This window comes from Pelmatolapia mariae, linkage group LG12 (assembly GCF_036321145.2).
Source record: "Pelmatolapia mariae isolate MD_Pm_ZW linkage group LG12, Pm_UMD_F_2, whole genome shotgun sequence".
Lineage (NCBI taxonomy): Eukaryota > Metazoa > Chordata > Actinopteri > Cichliformes > Cichlidae > Pelmatolapia > Pelmatolapia mariae.
Window position 1 is genome coordinate 13448470 of NC_086237.1, and position 21433 is coordinate 13469902.

General features: G+C 39.4%; 1 protein-coding gene and 1 long non-coding RNA gene across 2 annotated transcripts in view; both read right to left on the minus strand.

Moving 5' to 3' along the window:
• galnt9 (polypeptide N-acetylgalactosaminyltransferase 9) overlaps positions 1 to 21433 on the minus strand; it is a 100485-nt gene that overhangs the window by 20066 nt on the left and 58986 nt on the right. The gene's annotated exons all lie outside the window — the stretch shown is intronic.
• Positions 16642 to 21419, minus strand: LOC134638864 (uncharacterized). The gene is made up of 3 exons (XR_010095291.1): positions 20992 to 21419; positions 20000 to 20180; positions 16642 to 17385 (listed from the first exon to the last, which is right to left on the minus strand). It is a non-coding gene; the product is annotated as an uncharacterized LOC134638864 (long non-coding RNA).

The window sequence follows — 21433 nt, forward strand, 5'->3', positions numbered from 1 at the left end:
AATTTATAGGACTGAAAAAGACACATTTCAACAGCAGCAACAAAAAGATAGCAGTCCTGATCAAATGGACCTGCTTTATGTGTTTTAAGCATAACATTTTATGTGCTTCCTCTATGGTGAAACCTGACAGGTTCTGGATGTTTTCTGCATGCATTTTATCTAACGTGGTTTATCCTTATTGCCAATATCATTTATCCTTAATTATTATATTCATTAGTGTTTAACATTATAATTATAATTTCTGTAATCATATCAAATCACATTATCATGACATTACAAGTGAACGGAAAGGGAGTAATATCGGTGCCCCAGTTTGAAGTGACCTTTCAAGCATAGGTTTCTAATACAGTGAACTTCATTTGATCCAGGTGGACAAAGGCTGCCTCTATTTGTTTTCTGCATAATTCATTTCTATCTGTACTACAATCTTCTCAAAGTCATTTTGATCCTCCATCAATTATTTACTGCATTTGTCAGCGATGATATCTGCTTGTTAACTGCATGCTAATAAAGTTTCCTGCTTCTGAGATTTAATGGTGATAACATTTCAACAGATAAAGGTCCAACAGCTTTTTCACAAGGTGATACTTCAAATGCCAATGAGACAAGGAAATATCATTTGTAAGTCTGAAGCTAAAATAATAATTGTGTTATTTACAGGGCTAGGCCCAGGATCTTATGATTCTGGAAAGCTATTGGGGCCATGTCTTTTTTCATGATTCCAAGCTGAATAATGTTAATCTGACTGGAATCTGACTGGATCATTTAACGTTTGGATGATGATGTATTTACACTGTAGCAAAGCTTAGACTAGGTTCAGGTCCATGCAGTGCTAAAGCTTTTTCCCTTCCCCTATAGGCTGCTTGTTGGGTCTCATTCAAATAAAGAACACTGTCTGGGAGCTCACCTGGTTTAGAAAGCAGCCAATATGCCAAAGGCTACTAAGGGGGCCTGGATTTGAGTCTGCCCTGGATTTTTCATTTCCTTTGTGTCATTGCCCCCACTCTCTCCCTGGTCTCCTGTTTGCTGTCTGCCTGTCAGATAAAGGCTGAAACTCCCAGAAGTAAATGTTTAAAAAAATAAAATAAAAAAAATGCCACTACCCCTCATTCCGAGCAATACACACAAAGTCTTGGTCTTGTCTTACTTTTGCTGTCCCTGTTTGCATCCCTCATAACCAGATCTATTGGCTGCTGGTTGTGCAAACAGTCTATATAGCAGTTTGTAGTTTGGGACTTCCACTCTGTTCTCACTTCGCTGGACTGAATCAACCTCTACAATGGTTTTACAATTCTCCCTACATGTAAATGTGTACCACTGTTGAAAGTCAACTTCACTACAAAAGAGAACATCCGCTTCCAATGCCACTTTTATTCTCAATAGTTAAGACACTATGTGTTGATGTGAAAGAGCTAATCACAAGCCACTAACCACAAAGCTGGTAGTGAAGATGGGGAGGGGGGCAAGGGTACATTTCTTTCTTGATTTAGCAACGAACAACCTGATCTAAGGCAACTGCAGGGAGTCAGCTCTGCTTGTGTGGATCATCAATGCTGATGTGACCTTTTTCAACGCATGAGAAAAACGCTGGTGATTTGGAGGAAAAACAGGTGGTGCCCAACAGATTGCTGGCTAAAACAGTACGTGTTACATTCCAGGACTGCTTATGACTCCATCCTGCTGCCTGTAGGCTCATAAACAAGGCTTTAGTAAAAGCATTCACAAAGCAAATCAGACCAAATGGCAGATATTTTCCTCCGAAGTATAAAGACATAATAAGGATGCCTGTGCACTTCTGCTCACACAGGAAAGCATTAACACCATGCAGAGAGTGCCTCTGCTCATGACAGGGTCTCATTTTGTGTTGCTGTACTCATTTCATTATTGTTGTGCTGTATTAAGCATCTTTTTTTAAATGCACTGCTCTTCTTACTAATGGAATCGCAATACCTAATAATTTAAATAAATTAGCATACAGTAATATTCTCCACACAGACACGGATGTTTGGTTTCATGTAGTATACGGTAAAAACAGAGCTCCAAAAGGGCAGCAGCATGCCGCAGATACAGGTTACACCTTTAAATATTCATAACTGTGGAAACATAATAAAATCTAAATACCAAATAAGACTGTTTTAATCTATGACATCCCACCCACAGGTTCTCAGGACTAGATTTTTGTGAAGTCCATTTGGAGGTGACCCTTCATAAAACTGCATTCTGCATCATTAAGTGAGAGCACTTAACACAGAGTACTTTGATGTTGTGGTGATGTAATTGCTAATTTAATTTAATTGTCTCTGTACATGCTGTTAGTTAATTGCAGCTGGACCATTTGCGTGAAAAGCTCTACGAGGCTGCCGAAAACATCAGCCATAAAGAGCATAAAAGCTATTAACAGCCATAAACAGGCTTCTATCAGTGCCATTAAACAATACAGTCAATACACCAGGAAAATGCAGTACATGGAGGCTGATGGTGGACATGTAGACAGAGTTTGGAACTGAGCACTTGCTTTAAATGGAGCCTGCGAGCTACTTCAATCAGAGAGCTCAAGCGGTGCTGTGTCATACACAAATAACATGCCTTACTCTCTTCACGTAATATGCCGAACACACCCTGAAAATTTGTCTGTTTAAGCTGTAACACTTCCCATTTCTTACCCCTTACATGGCCTGCATAGCTGACTGCTGTTTCACACCCTCACTGACTACAGCATCACCCAGTAGAGGATAGCTACTCATCCCCAGTTTCCACAGTATATGCTCATATGCATCACATTCAGAGGGGGAGTGATGAACTTGTAGTCTGATGCCAAATTCTGCTGCTGTAATAAATCATTTCATATATTTTCATTACAAAATGCAGCATCATCAGTGTGGCTAGATTGGTGTTTCTTTGTAAGGGACCTGATCAACATTTGTACTAGTCAGAACGGAAACTAAACATTGCGGCCAATTCAAATTCAGAGTAAGTTCCAGTGCTGCTCATTGGCATATACCCAAACCACCTGTGCCCAAGTGATTTGGCTTCAGACTACCAGGCTCAGCTGATTCCCTGAGGTTGTTTTGAGGGCTAACATATCATGCGTGTTCTGCATGGCCGCTCAACCAGACCGGGTAATAGACATGTGACTTAAACAGTGTAGGTAGCAATATGCAAACCACATAAAAAAAAACCCTAAATTGACAATTTATGGATGCTGGAAATAAAACAGGTCTTTTGATCAGCCATATCAGTCCCTCTCGAGTCTACCAAACAGGCACGTGATTTGGGGGCTTGCACCAAATTCCGTAGAACTTCCGTACTTTTGTAGCACTCTTGTAAAGTGAGTTCGATTTTAAAAGCACTCCCCTCAAAAAGCTTTTGTTGTCTCTAGGTTTACACATCTGAGATAACCTAAATAAAGCTGAGCTTCTAAAAAGAGTGTAGATATTCAGGCTGAGTTCTTTAAAAATGGGGATAACATTCATGGTTGTTTGGACACTTGAACATAATAAGAATTGTGTCACTGTGTGGAGAGAAAAAAGGAATAAAGCGAGCAAGAGAGAGAAAGTTAAAAACCCTGCTTCATTTCTCGGCTCCTCACACCTGGACGATCACCGTGTGACCCATCCAACAAGTACTTCTTCTGGAATACACTACTGCCTCTAAGCCGTTTAAAAATAGCCGCTGACTTTTCAGTCCCACCGGTGCAAGTTTTTCAGAAACTGCAAAAATGACATTAGCCATCAGACTTTTTCTCCATCACTGGTCAAAATGGAGAGCAGTGCAGGGAGAGAGAGCAAGTGTGCGGCTGAGAATTCAGCCTAAGATAATGAAAGAATGTGCCGGGGTCAGGCAGACTTTATATTATGTCACATCCAGCTTGACAGCTAACATGTTTGACAGACAGGGAGGAGAATTATCCTGCAGTAGCAAACAGAAGCCTCGGGATTGCCCAAATGAGTGTAGCACTAGCTCAGGGTCCATAGGGGTTCATCTCCGTGTTTCTCAGCTATTCTCGGTGCATGACAAAAACATTTACCGGCAGGTTTGAGGAAATATCAGTTTTTAAATGTGATATTTAGATGGAGCTCTTGAGCTCTGACAGTTTTGCATTGATTTGAAAAACAAGATATACCATTATGTCATTTTTAGCCACACAAACACACAAATTCTTCTTCTTCTACTGTGACATTTTTCACAGAGTTTCTCCTTGATATACATTCAGTGAAATTATGCATATGGATTTTCATGTCCTACATTTAGATGCATTTAAGATTCCAGGCAGCAAAACGGAGGGAGATGCCCTCCCCAGTACTCGGAACTGACTTGGAGGCCAAAATCCTGCATGAGGTACTTTTTGAAGTGCTCATTAAGGACAAGAAATGCTGATAGCTCAAATGCTCGCAATCTGCTTGGAGCCTGATCTTTTTCTATGTGTACATTTTTGGCCCTTTGCACTAGTTTACAAATGTATCACATTTACCGTTTCGTCCTATACACTCGACATATGTACATGCTCACGTACTTGGTGTAGTACCCTAAAAATCAATGCTTTAGTTAATGGTTTCTTTCTTTGGAAAGTCACACCCATCAGATTATTGACACTTTGGAGGCACGTTGCTAGAGGTGGTATTGAACAGGAACTTTAAGACCAATTCACAAGTTAAGAAAAGAATAACGGGCTCTTGCTTAACGTGTCACATTGCAAAGTGATATAATCCAGCCTCTAACTGAGAAGTCTACCTGCCTAATTCTTCACCAAACTTGTGATTTTTTTTCCCTCCTCCATATGGAGCTGAAGATAATAAAAACTACTGTGTCGTTGCTACACTGGCAGCTGAGAATTGGGAATAAACTTTTATAAGAGCTCGTCCCTTTACGTTCAGGTGGCTGCGTTTATGTAATATTCCTCTCAGCTATAGTGTGGTGACTTGTGATAAAGGAAAATTTGGGGAACTCTGTGCATGCTCAAAGTATGTGAAATATTTCCACTATCAAAGCTTGGTTTGTGGGAAAGCAACAATTCAAAAAAACGAACAGGCTGACATCCTGCAGTGACTGCTGCGTTCAGATTTTGCACACACATGAATTTATCATCTGTACTTGAGCACACATCCAAGCTGAGTTTGCGCTCCCATCAGCATTTAACATTTATCTTAAATCCCAGTTGTTAGTCTCTCACAAAATCACATCAACACCAGAAGGTCTGTGATTCTTATGGATTAAGATGCATCACGCAGTATAACATGACAACAACAACAACGAACTTAACATGTATATTTTTCATATAACATGCATTTTTCAAAAGCAACTCTAATATATAATATGTTTTTTTTTTTATTTAACCAGCTGTGACAAAATGGCTTTGGTGTTTTTGTTTTTTTTTGTCCTGAGGTTACCTGTTTGTGTGTGTGACATCAGTCTTTAAGGTTTTTACACAGTACTGTTTATTTGTATCTTGCAAGGAACATGGCAAAAAGGTGCAGCAATTGATTAAAACATATATGGAAATACAGTATGTAATGGAAAAAGTAAGTTTGTACAGTTCGAACAAGCTTGAAAAGAATATTTGCTATGACCACCTTAATTCCTCAACACAGCCTGAAATCTCTTAGACAATCTTCCTTGTTATGTAATGTAAAGTCTTCAGGGATAGTTCTCCAGGCTTCCTGAAGGACATTCAAAGCTCTTATTTGGATGTTGGGTGCCTTTTATTCAGATCATTGTCAAGATGATCCCACACTGCTTCAATAATGTTAAGGTCTGGGCTCTGGGGAGGCCAATCCATAAATAGTGTTTTTCTATGTGTTTGTATTTCCATCAATTTCTGATTCATCACTTCACACTGCCACTGATTTTCAGTTCAGTTCTTGTGTAACTTCACATAACTCATAACTCATTTCTCCTCGTTTACCTGCCTTGACAATTAGTAACAAAGTGGTTGAAGACACAGTCTAAACTTGGTTCTTTCCTAAACTGTCTATGCGTAGACACAGCACTGGTTCATCCCTCAAGTTAGGTGCCCTTCTATGTATAGATCAGTGTTCAGTGGCTTAACAAACAAAACAAAATAATCCTCTGAAAATGGTCAGGCACAAGAACTGGACAGAAAATGAGTTAAATGGGTTAAAAAGCAGCCAGTGTTTTAATAAAAACACTAAAAGAGATTCAGAAAGCTTGAAGGGAATTATTGGCAAAACTGCTTTAAAGATTATAAGAATGTCTGGCTCCTTGGAAGCAAAATGATGGGAAAAGAAATGAGCCATTCAAAAGTTTTGCAATGTCCTGTATGTGCAGAGATTTTGTCAGTGAAATTGTATCACAAATCTGCAAGCTACAAACATAGGCTATTACAGATGTGTAGTTGAGATCAAGATCTTGAAGATGGGTGTGATGAGACCAATCTGCTCCTGGGCTGTAGCGGGAAAGTACCACAAAGGTGGTTTCACCACTTTGGCAAGCATTATGTCTGTCTGCCCATTACAACTCTGCAAGCTACAGCCCAGTATTAGATGATGAAAGGATGTGCTGAGGTCATCCAGACTTTATACTGTACCACATACTATACCATCTATCTATCTATCTATCTATGTGTGACAAGTATTCCCTTTCACATTATAAACAGCATTTTCATGTCTCTTACCATTTAATAAATGACCCAGAGGTATACACTTTTATTTTAATCTTAGAGGAAATTTAACTCCTTTAGAGGTCACTTAATAGGTTAATTGACGATTCTACTTTGACATTTAAGTGTTAATTTCCTCTCTCTTAGAGGGCAGGGAAGGATAAACTGATATAACCAGTGGCGTGGTTAAAAAAAAGTATACAGGCCTTTAATCCCTGCAGTCGGCACAAAAGGCTCCGGTGCCAGCACATTTTAGACAAAGAATTGTATTCATCCTCAGAAATGTTGGATGGATTCTTTTGCCGACCTTTGTCATGGAAATTCTTTGAACTTCATGTGGAAATTTTTTTTACAAATATCTTAGAAGAAAGCTGTGAAATTGCATTCTGTAACCTCTTGGGGAAGTAAGTTGCAAGCACTCAAGCACTCAGTAGCATCTGGGGAATTTTACATGTCTATATTCTCAACAGAAAAGCTCTCAGCCTCAACCCAAGGGATGTCTTTTTGTAGTATATTATTGCAAAAAGTCCAACCTATTTCAAAGAAATGCTGATTGAGGGTGCTGGCAGACCAGACGGTATATTTACAACTTTTCTAATGACTGACATTAAGATTTTAAAATATCAAGGGATTTTCTATGATGTAGTTTTCTGTCATATGAAGGCAAAACAGCTTTTAAACACAGAAAATTAAGCTTATATTAGCTTAGACTTGCAGCTAACCATTTCCCTTATTTAAACAGGTTTCAAATTAATCGAACCTTTGACCCCTGCGGAGCTACTGGTTCTGTTTTCGGTTCACTTATCCTCTAAGGGTAAGGGGCCACTGCAAATCAATACAACATTGTTCTGAGTGATCACTTTCATTCTATGAAGAAACATTTCTATCTGTTTGGGAGTAGTCTCTTTCAGGAGGTCAATTCCCTGATCAATAGGGCATGAGGGTTTACTGAGGAGTTTGGTGAGTATGAAGACATGCTCAAGTCTTCACAATCAGCACATCTCAACCCAACTGAACAACTGTGGGAGATTTTGGACCAACATGTTACACAGTGCTCTCTGCTACCATCATCAAAACAAGCAATGGGGGAATATGTTCGGAAGACTGTTGTTCTATACATCCAGTAGAGCTCTACTGAGTGAGAGCCAAGATTGGAAGCATAGAACACAATGTGTGGATTTTCCTTTAATTTGTCACTCATTGGTCTATAGCTCCGGAGTTCAAACCAATGCTAATTTCCAGACCAGAAAGCAGTTTCAAGTACCAACACCCTGTTATCCTCAGATAACAGAAATCTAGCAGGGAACATAGTACTCACAACAGCACAACATGCTTTGCTCTCTTCACACTAGTCCAATATTTCTCTCATGAATTGTAACTTAAAATGATCTCACTGGATAAAGCAGCACGCTTCAATTTCACATCCACATTTGAAGAGTTAAATGTGTGTTAAGTTATTCATAACATATCAAACTCCATCAGCAAAGCAGCATGTGTAACTTTGACAGCTCTCTGGGACCGACTACAGCGGTGGCTCATTAGCATAAATGATAAATTCCCATTTTTACAAAATTACATTTATTTAAAAGGTTGACAAGTATTCAAAATAGCAGTGAACAACGTATAATAAGTTTTTTCCTTGAGCAGCGGTTGCTTTTGAAAGACTGAAATCTGAGCACCAAGCAAAGTATACCTATATTCATTCCCTCTGCCTTACCTGGCGTGAAGCCGCGCCCTCGAGCCATTATTGAATGTTCTTCAAATTTTACTGATGTGCTGCAACTTGAGTGAACTTTCATCTGTATTAGTTTTTTAAAAGTAATTCAGGTTAATTAATAGGAGACTCCCAGAAAGTTTCACTTAATTACTTGCAGAGAATTACATGAGAAAATCAATACCTCATTTAAGCCATAAGCAGGGGCGGATCTACAGGGGGGCAACTGCCCCCTGCTGTAGAGCCGGGAACTTTATACCTAAAAACTGTCTTTGTTTTCTTAGAAGAGATAATGATACAATAAATAGTTTGAAAGTGTTTTTGTTGATATTTTGTTGACTCCATTTACATATAGGGGATTTTCACATACTTCATTGAAGAGGTATGTGCCACCCTGCCTAGACTTCTTGCCCCCATTTTGCTCTCCCATGTAAAGTCTTTTAGATCTGTCAGTGGCCATATGTGTCATATTTATGAAGTATCCACAGCAGCTCTTAGCGTCATTTAGCACGAAACAACTGGAAATACTGTAGCTCCCCAGAGGTCAGAAAAATCCACTTAAGATGAAGTATATTTATCACAGTATATTTTGGTCGTTCAAGAAGCTCACAGTCACGAAGTAGTTCAGCACATACATGCCAACTTTATACTTTGATTCATCTTCAGGTGCTCATAGGAACTTCTACATTAATAAGTATTTGCTGTTCTTTTTTTTCTTTTTTTTTTTTAAAAACTCTATTAGTGTGATAAATTGCCTAACTAGGGTCAGAGAAGATGGGTGAGCAGTTTGTCACCAGACAACTCCCAGTTTTTAATCAGCAATCAGTCTAACATGCATGTCATTTGACTGTCAGGAGAAACTGAGGGACCCAGAGAAAATACATGCAGAGTCCACAGCCCATCAGCAAGAACTTCTTTTGCTGTGAGGTGACAGTGCCATCGCTGGGCATCGTGCCTGCGCATCCATAAAATGGAGGCTGTTGATGGAGAGACAGACAGACGCGTAGGCCCTTTTAACTACGCCTGTCAAAAGCTAATTCCACCCAGTTGCTGCCCTTCCTCTTTGATATGCCAGCTGATTTGCTGCTGCGGCCAAATCAGTGTGCGCAAGTGCTCGTCAAATACTTTGGCCTTGTCAGATCATTTCAAGTTTTCAGCAAGAGTCTTAGACATCTAACACAAGCAATTACGTGAACAGATTAACTAATGCTGAGATAATGAATGGGATGAGCCAATCTGCCTGTCAAGTGTTGCTGTTGTTGTTTTCTGGTGATGATGCTGTCCACGGAGAGAGCATTTGGATACCTCTCTATATAATTCGATTGTCTTCAATGGTGGGAGGATGCGAAATGCACAAATCTTGTGAAATAATCTTAATTACCTTGTCAGAATGTGTTCAAATTAGGGTGGGGGTATCTGCAGTCACTACTGAAGGAGGTTTTTAATGAAGTTTATGATTCACAGGGATAATAAGTAAGCTGACAGGGCCTGTCTAATTACTTATCCCTCTGGCTCTGAACGCCAAAGTGGCAACTCTCTGAGGTACGCTCACGCCCAGGAAGCCAAGTAATTTTTCCAAAGCCACTTGAAGCAGAGGAGTATGCTCGATGTCATCGTTAAATGCCAAACATAACATATGTTTCTCAAACATACACTCTATTGTGGTGTAAATTATGGACACAGTCTGGATCTATAAGACACGAGGAGACAAGAAGACCATATAAATCTTAAATTATGCATGCACCAAACATGTCGATGCATAAATCCAAATCACGTATTATAATGTCAGTACAAAAAAGCATACGCAGAAGCTCTCTGCTTTGCCATATGGTCGCAATAAGTCCTTCAGTAGCTGGGGTAGTTCCTCTGAAACAATACTCGATCTGGGTCTTGTAACTTTTACTGCCGCATCTATTCTCATTTGTCTTTTCTCCCATAGACGGACTCGGGCTGGAACATACAGTAATGAACCATGAAGTAAGTAAACCTGAGTCCATTAAGCCCCAACAGATTGATTCAGCCCCTGAATAATGCAGGATTTAAAAAAGACAAATGCTTGATCAATATCCAATGGTACTGTTGCTTTCACGTCGGTTGGAGAGCAGATAGTTTCTCACATGTTGTGGCGAGAGAATGAATCACGCCTTTGACAAGGTGATGAAACAACGCAAGGTTAGAGTAAAGGATACCTTAGGCAACACTGGTCACTGAAGAGACAAGAGACAGTGGAAGAAAACAAGTTCTTAAACTGTTAAAAAAGAATTCAGCATAAACATCGCCACAAATTGTGTTTATTTTGGTGTGAAAACGCACCACCATATGGGACAACCATATTGGACACTATGCGATGCTTTGTCCAATAAAGCATTCCTCATTATGGCATTTGTCCAGTAATTCCCCACATTTATCTCCTTCTATTTGCAAAAGTGTAACATGAGAATCCCTCGGAGGCATTAGATTTGTTCTCATCTTTGGAATGACTCACTTTGTTGGAAAGGGCTCACATATGGTGAGCGCCCACTGTCATTTGCCGTTTGATGGACATGAGCACGATGTTGATTTGGAAGCTGCCAGAATGGCTGGTGTCCACAGATGGCTACGGCTCATAACGACATTTCTGTCCTTTCTCAAGGTGACTGCTTTCGGCTGCGGAGGGCTGCAGCCTGGAGGAGGAGTCTGAGTCGGTCACAGGGAATAGTGAAGATATATTCTGTGTGTGATCTGAATATCCCTGAATGCTAAATGAAGATAATTCCTAGTGTGACATGTGTTAAAAGCCAGGGAGGGTGGCTTTATGTAAAAGGTAGCTTGCTGTGGGTTTCTCAGAGCTGCCCATGATAGGTCACCGAAACCACAAACGTGATTAACATTTACTATTGTAATCCTGGTACAGATGCCGGATGAAGCTCTTTATTACCATCACATTATTAGATTCTTTGAGAAAGTCAACAGCACACAGCAACCGGATGACTCTAACAGCCCTGTCTTCATTAATAATAATTAGATAGACAGTATGATGACAACTTTCAGGGCAGGAAACAAAATGTAGCATGAGAATTTCTGCCCTCGAAGGGAAAGAAACTATTTCTCTCACATATATTCTCTCACATGTGAAACACAATGTATTGTTAGATGGAAATATCAACTGATGAGAATCCATGTGTACAGTCATCATATCTTTTACAAACGAACACATCCGGAGGCTTTCGTCTTCCTTTGAATCCATTTGTATCTTCAAATCCAGATGGCTTGTGAGGTTAATCAACTGTGTTAAATTGTCCGGGCTTCATATTTGTATCAGTGGGGCAGATGTTCTCACAATAAACTGACAGCAACATCTGACTGCATCCACCAACTGCTACGAGGCTGCACCTGTTATAGTACCACCTGAAGTAATGCTTACTGGTTCATCTTGAATTTATATTTTCTTTGTTTTTGATTTTCTTTTTTAGTTTTTTGGGTGGGTGGGGGCACTGTTTGCTTTCAGTAAACAAAGCCACCATCTGGTAAAAAGTGGTGGGTGGCATAAGATGCAAAGCACTAGCTGAGCTGCTGGGTTTATCGTCTGATAATCAGAGTTGTTGCTCAAAATATGAATGTATTACACATGCACATTCTGTTTAATATGCTTCTGTAGAAGCAAAACGAAAGGATAAGCCTAAAGGATCAATCTGTAGATTTATTAACCAGCTACAACTTAGAGGTGGATGCCGCTGTCACCTTGTAATGAATAACAGATTTTAAAACAGTGAGTTGTGTTAAAGAAATAAATTATTAGCAAAATAGCGAAAGACAAAAGTACATTATCTGTCTAAAGGTTTTACTTGAGAAATATTGTATTTCAGACATTTGAGTTTGTAATGATAATGCACAGTGCTTAAAACATTCAGTTATGCAGGGTCATAATGCTGAAAGTGACTTTTAATGACACTTGTGAATAGTGAATTCTGAATATGGATTTGTAAGTAATGAAATTTGAAATAAGGGATTAGGAACAGGAAAAGTGTAAACTTCATCCTACTCTTTTTTGAGCACACACACTCTGTAGATGTAGATATATACACGAAAACTTGATGTTTTATAAAGTTTTGTTTTTGTTTTTTCTTTTTTTCTCCTGTTATTTCAGTTGTATTTCCATGTTCTAAATAAAATTCTATCCATCTATCTACTTTTCTGAGCTCAGCTTGTTTGACAGCCTCAGAACATGAGCAGGTGTTAGTAAGCAACCTGCAGCTAACATCGACGCTGTTTCTTGCACTGGAACCAGCGCTGCTTCATCTAAATGCAAGCTAGCTAGCTAGCTAACTATTTTAAAATGCTGTATGATTGCACAGTTACTGTGTCACCTGTCACTTCTAGGTTTTCAAAAGTTAGAAGCTATTCATCCATAAGTTGCCAGTCTAACACATAGAGACAGACAACCAGTTGCACTCACACCTATGGGCAATTTAGAATGACCAGTTAGCCTAACCCCACTAACTGCATATCTTTGGACTATGGAAGGAAACCAGAGTACAAATACTGATTTGAATTGTAGGATTTTGCCTCGAACACTATATTTTCATACATGTTTGCACATTTCAATAAATCTCTATTTACCATTTTCCCAACAAAATATATAGAAAAAAGGGGTTGCTCAAGACAGTTGCACAAGACTGAAGATTAAGTGCGTCCTAAACTCAGATGCCTTTCACATATTGGGCTAACAAACTAACCTTGATGACATCACACTTCATGTTCAAACTTCCATCAAGTGCTTATCTAAATTTGACAGTTATTACAACAAACCGGGGCAACAGGTCTAACCTGTTATGTAGTGTCACATTTTAAATGCATGGGATTAAAAAATGCACTGATCTAAAACCAATATAATACATATACTGGACCGTTACATGCTATACTTTAATCCCACCATAATAACTCTGCTTGGGATACAGAAAGAACCAAGTGAAGTGTAATTATGTCCCATTCCTGTCTAGCTGCTGGTACTGCTACACTTTAATTAGCTCAATTCTCCTCACTACAGAGAGATTATGAGCAGATGCCTTGAGGCCCAGCCCAGGTGGGTATGGAGATGGGGCTTCAAAGAAGAAAAAAAAAGATTATTTTTTGGTTCATTACTCCTGAAAGGAGTTCCTGGTGAGTTTAATAAATGTCATCAAGACAAGCAGGCCACCCCATGAGATCACACTTCACAAGGTTCTTGGACTGATTGATTAGACTGTTATGAAAATGAGACAGATTTCATGAAGCAGCTTGGATGGCTTCCTGATGGCAATGTAAGCTCATGGGCATATTGTGTGGGTAAACCCATCTAGACTCTAGACTTTTTCTGGCAGTAACATGGTTGCCATCATAGTTTGGCGGGCAAAAATGTTTACGAATTAAATTTCTGCAAGTCATAAAATGGTATGCCAGACTGACTTTGTTAGATTAGGATGTGAGGGGAAGGGCATGACTGAATGTAGCAGTTTTAGTTTAGCATGGCACAAGTCTTTTACTAAATGCATTTAGCACTGTGTGAACACAGAGTACACAGTGCATTTAGGCAGCAAAAATGAGCTGCGAGCAGCTGCATGAAGCTAACAGAAACTATAGATCTGCCTGCGGAGTTTGCTGAATTTGATGAGTTTCCCAGCTTCATAAACTTATAGGGCACAACATGTTTATATATTACTCCCAGTGCTTGAATTATGTCAAATTAACACCTTAATCCTTTCATTCCCAGAAGTGCCAGACATTTATTTACTCACTGGAAACAGAAATTGATGGAAGTCCAACACTTATATAGCCTAAAACCAAAAAGAAGCCCAGCTGCTTTCATTTCTGCACAGACCTTTCTTATTTATATTTATTATTTACAAAGAGAAGTAATGAAACCTGAGCTGTTAGCATTTGTGGACTCGGTTTTCTATTTTCCTCTTGCTTTAATGTGGTGAAAGAATTAGCATAAGCATAATTACCACATTTCAAAAGGTTTCCTTTTTCCCCAGTTTCGGTGGAAATAGCAGGGACGGCAGCTGGAGGAGTGACCCCTGGTTATGGAGGACCACAAGAGCCACGCGCATCGAAATAAAAATTTCTGTGCTTTAATAATGAATTGTAGAATAAATTCTGCAATTGTAAATTCATTTTTGAATTCCAATTTAATAAACTGCATTTCAAAATCCTTTTTCCAATTGCATTTCAAAATCCTTTTTCCAATTGCACTTTAATAAACTGCATTTTAAAATCCTTTTTTCAGTTGCACTTTAATAAACTGCAGTTCAAAATCCTTTTTCCACTTGCAATTTAATAAACTGCAGTTCAAAATCCTTTTTCCACCTGCAATTTAATAAACTGCAGTTCTAAATCCTTTTTCCACTTGCAATTTAATAAACTGCAGTTCAAAATCCTTTTTCCACCTGCAATTTAATAAACTGCAGTTCAAAATCCTTTTTCCACTTGCACTTTAATAAACTGCAGTTCAAAATCCTTTTTCCACCTGCAATTTAATAAACTGCAGTTCAAAATCCTTTTTCCACTTGCAATTTAATAAACTGCAGTTCAAAATCCCTTTTCCACCTGCAATTTAATAAACTGCAGTTCAAAATCCATTTCCCTTTCCTGTTCGCTCCGGGATTAGCTGCTGGATTAGCTGCTGGATTAGCTGCTGGATTAGCTCTTCGATTAACAACTTGCTGGAGGCTATTCAAATTAGCCACACCGTGGGATGTAAGGAGCTCTCTGATTGGTTGGTCAGACACAGGCTGTCTGCCAGCCTGGATTTTTCTAGCTCATAGCTTCGCCCTGCTAAGAAGCGTGTGTGCTTGTACAAAGGCCGTTCAGCCTCGGGATTTACACTCGGCTCGACACGGATATGTGAAGAATGAAGGGACCCTGCAGCGAAACGGAGAGCGCAACCTCTGACTGAGTGCCTGTCTACACAGTCTGACCACCTGTTGAAGGTAAGGTGCTAACATGGCTAACGCTAGCATCACCGCACGTAGCCCCGTTATTTTAAGGACATCTTAGTTTATGAAAGTTTTACGTCGCAGCTGTACGAGCTAGCTACGTGTTTTGTAAGCTGCTGTGCTCTTCACAAATAAAGCTGGAAGCAGCTCAGACTGTTAGAACCAGCACTGAGCCCTGTTACATTTATACAGTGTTAGAGCAATGGCTGCAACCTACAGCCTTTAAACTAGCGATTAAAATGCTGACAGTAAACTCGTCAGTCCAGATGTTACCACATTACTTTGTGATACTTAAAACAACTGAGACAGGCTGATTAAAATAACAGCTGTCAGTTCTCTCATTCCTTATATCAAGACTGGAGATCACACTACTGATTTCAGTTCATTTAATATGTGAGTGCACAGATTCATTCTCAACTGGACATAAATGATGATCAAAGGTTGTATATATGATGAATTCATCAAATCCCAGCCTCTAACACAGTGCGCTGAATCTTAGCTTTGAATGTCCAGTATATTCTAATCAGTGCAATGTAAGCATTCACTGAACCTACAGTATCTACACCTGTGTGGCAAATGTGTGGTAAAGATACAGATAATGAAATTTAATTATTAATACAATATACATCATGAAAAATGAAAGCTGAAATTGATTCAGTTTAGTACTTTTCTCTCTATGCTCTGTGATTATAAAGGCCTTAAATTCTGTGATATATACTGTAAATGATTTTCACAGAGGTCTTAAAGTACTTAAATCACTGCTGATAGTCTGGTTGTTTATATTTTCACATGTTTTTGTGTCTGTAGGGCTGTTTGATGACGATTTGGACTCCTCTGGGAGATGAGGACACACCCACATCTGTTCCATACTGCAGCTATGGATGGTGTTACAGCTCCGAGTCAGCTTTAGGCCATCAGACGCACACACTGGAAAAGCAGCACCTGGACTTCATGCAGGAGAGACGGCCTCAGTGATGATGGACTCTGCATCCTCTACCTCACCTCCTAATCTCTTTCTTCTTTAACACATAATTAAAATCACTCCAAAAGAGTGTAAACTTACTGAGGAAGTCTCTAACTTGTACACATTTGTACTTTTACTTGTTTTATGAGTTATTTTTAAGAAGAGTAAAGTTATTCACATAAAGTTTTTATTCTTCTGTATTTATTCTTTTGTATCATGTACCACAGTCATACTGAACTTTACAGACCTGGTGAATTGGAGAAAAAACACACACACACACACACACACACACACACACACACACACACACACACACACACACACACACATACATACATATATATATATATATATATATATATATATATATATATATATATATATATATATATATATATATATCAGCTTCAGCAGTATTTCGATTTATCTTATGAATTCCAGTCTAATGTCAATTCACTGAGTTCAGTTTTGGTCTTAAACTCCAGAGAATACCACCTGGTTCAACAATCTTTTTATCTGATTATTGGCAAAATGTTTTCTTCTGAGAGATGCTCCTGAGGCTGAAATTGAGCCCAGAGAAACAACAACAAAGTTTAGTTCCTCTGGATTTTCCATGGAAAATTGTTTTATCACTCATCCAGGTGACTTCTCCAGTGTCACGGATGAGTGATGAATGTATCTCCCACTGGAAACCATTGTGTCCAGTTAAAGTCATTCGGTTTTTTTAAGGAGAGTTGTTAGATGCTGTGCTCGTGAGGACAATGGGTTTTAACTTGCTGCACAACACAAAGCTGCTATACTGGATCAACGATCAAAACACTTAATTGAGCAGAATTAAGTCAAAATGTAATATCCTCATATGATGACACATCACACACGACCCAGCATTGTTCTAAGAATGCAAACTTTCTTATTGGAAGTTTCCACAGCTGCCAAAAAGGGACAGATTTCTGTCTGGTCTTAATGAGTGGTCGTTGCTCTCTCGTTTTCTCTGGAATTGCTGCACGGAGGATGTAACACCCATGATAAGCGCTGAGGTGTGTGTCCTTGTCAGAAATCAGCCATCCTCAGCTTCCAGGTTAGGAAAAGTGGAACCAGAAGATATTCAAATGCATCTCTTCACAGCTGCTGATGAATTCTACAAAAAACAAAGTTTGTTAAAAACATTTGCAGGTGAATCACCACTGATTTATCAGTGCCATCCATTTACTCAAAAATTACTGACAAGTGGATAACTAGAATATATAGTTTATAATTTCAAAAATGTCCTGTACAAAATCAGGGCTCGCAAAATTTCAAAATCCCTGGTAGCCCTTCGGGCAGGGACTCTTCAGTTTTTGGTAGCCCAAAATAAATTTAAGTAGCCCGAATAAATAAGGGAGCAATTTTTTTTATGTTTTGTTTCCTGTTTTGTTTCCGTAACGGAAAAAAAACATTAATCAAAAAATTGTTGAAACACAAATTACAATATTGTATAAAAATTACAATCATCAACTCAAATACTTGGTTGTAATTGAACAGAAATTTCTATGAACTTGTAAGAACTGTACAACAGGAATCAGTCTGTGTCAGATCCTGAATTTGAAATTTCCACTGGAGTCACGGGTAAGAGGCAAGTGGAACCAAGATCTAGGCCATTTGCTTTTTGAAGTTTGCAAAGACTGCTAAATTTTGCCAGTGGTAGTTCACTCTTTGCAACATAGTAGGCTGTTCTTAACAGATTTTTCAGGTTGATTTTTAGTATGTTATTTGCAGACTGAGCAATAATCAATTTCTTGCATTTCTCATGGGCTCTAATGGGGGCCTTTCTTAAAATTACTGGTCCCAGTAACAAAGGCACTTGTCGACTCAGAAATCGAGGGAAACCAACAACACACCCGGCAGAACATTATGTTATTTACACGGGTGCACATAAGTGGTCCGCATGTGCGCATTCGCTGTCAAAATAAAAGACGCGCACCAGATAAGAAGTTGCAACGCGCGTTTGCGTCCATATAAAAGGCAGTGTTTTTGTCTGCTAGAGTGGGATTTTCACGGCACATTCTGCACCAAATCTCTGTTCATCATTTGTTTAAAGCCAGCTCACCTCCTGCAACCACTTTTCCTAGAATACGCGCTTCTTTTGTGGTTCGGACTCCATCTGACATTTCTTTGGAGGTGGAGGAACACCAAAGTAATTGCTTAAAGGAGCTTCTTCGACATCTTTAAGAGTTCTAAACAAATGTCTGTCCTCCTCCAGAAAATCTTATGGACGCAAACACGCGTTGCAACTTCTTATCTTGTGCGCGTATTTTATTTTGACAGCGAATGCGCACCTGCGGACCACTTATGTGCACCCCTGGTTATTTAGCTTGTCATATTCCAGCCACAGAAATTCTTTTGTCCATGAAACCATAAAGCTGCACTTTCTTTTTGCCTTATAGTCTGATTTGTCATAACTTTTCCGTTTTGTGGTAAGCTTTTCTTTGGCTGTCACTTCTTCACCCTGACTGGTCTTATTTGGCTCAGCAGAACTAAAATATATATCCTGCTGCCTTTACACACGCACTCACATAACGCTCAGCGATTCTCTGCGCGATCAACCTCTCACATGTTTAAGCTTCCTGCGGGAGATTTCACTTGTCATGTTTGATAGCAAACTAACGATTGATAAGACGATGTCAGAGGAATTGGTGCGCAAATTATCGTCACTCACCAATCAGTACTGTCGCTCTCTATACACAGTTCGCGCGATTGCAAAGTGAAAGCAAAAAACAAGCGCAAATTCAAATGCGATTTCAATATGTCACATATAGGGCTGCTCGATTATGGCAAAAATGATAATCACGATTATTTTCACTGAAATTGAGATCTCGATTATTTGATGATATTTATTTAACAATAACAATGTATTGAATAATGGCTTTAAAGATTGTCAAAAATAGTATAAAATAGTGTGCAAATACTGATAACAGTGCAAATGTTTGCAATATAAAAAATAAAATGTAAACATCTATGTTTAGTGAACTTTGCCATGTCGCTCTGTGGTGCAGCTACAACACCAAAGTTTACACACTATGTCTACTTGATCCACGTCTGACTCCGCGAACCCATAATGTTTCCACACCACTGAAGGGTTTTTTTTTTAACCTCTTTTCAACCAACGGCAGTCACTCTCCTCTCCAAATAACTTCTGCTTAGCTTTCCGAGCTTCCCTCTGTTAGCTCCTCTTAATTGTTGTGAGGCGTGTTCGAAACGCAGAGAGGTGCGCTCGATTTGCCACACGGAGCAGCGCGAGAGTAAAGCACGAGGGAGGTGCTAATAATCGGCTCAGTCATTTTTAATGATCGTTGAAAGCCCAGATCGTAATTTAGATTAAAATTCGATTAATTGAGCAGCCCTAGTCACATATTGACAGTGGTTCACCGATGCCAATGACATATTTACCCAGCTACATTTCCGAAAGAATGCAAAAGCATTGACATATATTTTTCCTTCCTATGATAGCCCGACGGGCAGGGCAGGGATAGATTCTGGTAGCCCGACTGGAAAAATCGCTAGCCCCGGGACGTCGGGCTAGCGATTTTGCGAGCCCTGAAAATGAACTATATATGACAAATGTGGTGCTTGTGGAATTTTTAACAAGGACCCTACAAAACTTTACTCATGCTGCCAAACTTTTGACAGCTAGGTGTGCAGTTCCTGCTTTAAATGCATCCACTTTTAAGATTAAGGAATCTAAGTGATAAGAGGCCAGAAATGTTTGAACTCACTTATGAACCTACATCACTGAGGCCATCTCTCCTGCATGAAGTCCAGGTGCTGGTTTTCCAGTGTGTGCGTCTGATGGCCCAAAGCTGACTCGGAGCTGTAACACCATCCATGGCTGCAGTATGGAACAGATGTGGGTGTGTCCTCATCTCCCAGAGGAGTCCAAATCGTCATCAAACAGCCCTACAGACACAAAAACGTGAAAATATAAACAACCAGACTATCAGCAGTGATTTAAGTACTTTAAGACCTCTGTGAAAATCATTTACAGTATATATCACAGAATTTAAGGCCTTTATAATCACAGAGCATAGAGAGAAAAGTACTAAACTGAATCAATTTCAGCTTTCATTTTTCATGATGTATATTGTATTAATAATTAAATTTCATTATCTGTATCTTTACCACACATTTGCCACACAGGTGTAGATACTGTAGGTTCAGTGAATGCTTACATTGCACTGATTAGAATATACTGGACATTCAAAGCTAAGATTCAGCGCACTGTGTTAGAGGCTGGGATTTGATGAATTCATCATATATACAACCTTTGATCATCATTTATGTCCAGTTGAGAATGAATCTGTGCACTCACATATTAAATGAACTGAAATCAGTAGTGTGATCTCCAGTCTTGATATAAGGAATGAGAGAACTGACAGCTGTTATTTTAATCAGCCTGTCTCAGTTGTTTTAAGTATCACAAAGTAATGTGGTAACATCTGGACTGACGAGTTTACTGTCAGCATTTTAATCGCTAGTTTAAAGGCTGTAGGTTGCAGCCATTGCTCTAACACTGTATAAATGTAACAGGGCTCAGTGCTGGTTCTAACAGTCTGAGCTGCTTCCAGCTTTATTTGTGAAGAGCACAGCAGCTTACAAAACACGTAGCTAGCTCGTACAGCTGCGACGTAAAACTTTCATAAACTAAGATGTCCTTAAAATAACGGGGCTACGTGCGGTGATGCTAGCGTTAGCCATGTTAGCACCTTACCTTCAACAGGTGGTCAGACTGTGTAGACAGGCACTCAGTCAGAGGTTGCGCTCTCCGTTTCGCTGCAGGGTCCCTTCATTCTTCACATATCCGTGTCGAGCCGAGTGTAAATCCCGAGGCTGAACGGCCTTTGTACAAGCACACACGCTTCTTAGCAGGGCGAAGCTATGAGCTAGAAAAATCCAGGCTGGCAGACAGCCTGTGTCTGACCAACCAATCAGAGAGCTCCTTACATCCCACGGTGTGGCTAATTTGAATAGCCTCCAGCAAGTTGTTAATCGAAGAGCTAATCCAGCAGCTAATCCAGCAGCTAATCCAGCAGCTAATCCCGGAGCGAACAGGAAAGGGAAATGGATTTTGAACTGCAGTTTATTAAATTGCAGGTGGAAAAGGGATTTTGAACTGCAGTTTATTAAATTGCAAGTGGAAAAAGGATTTTGAA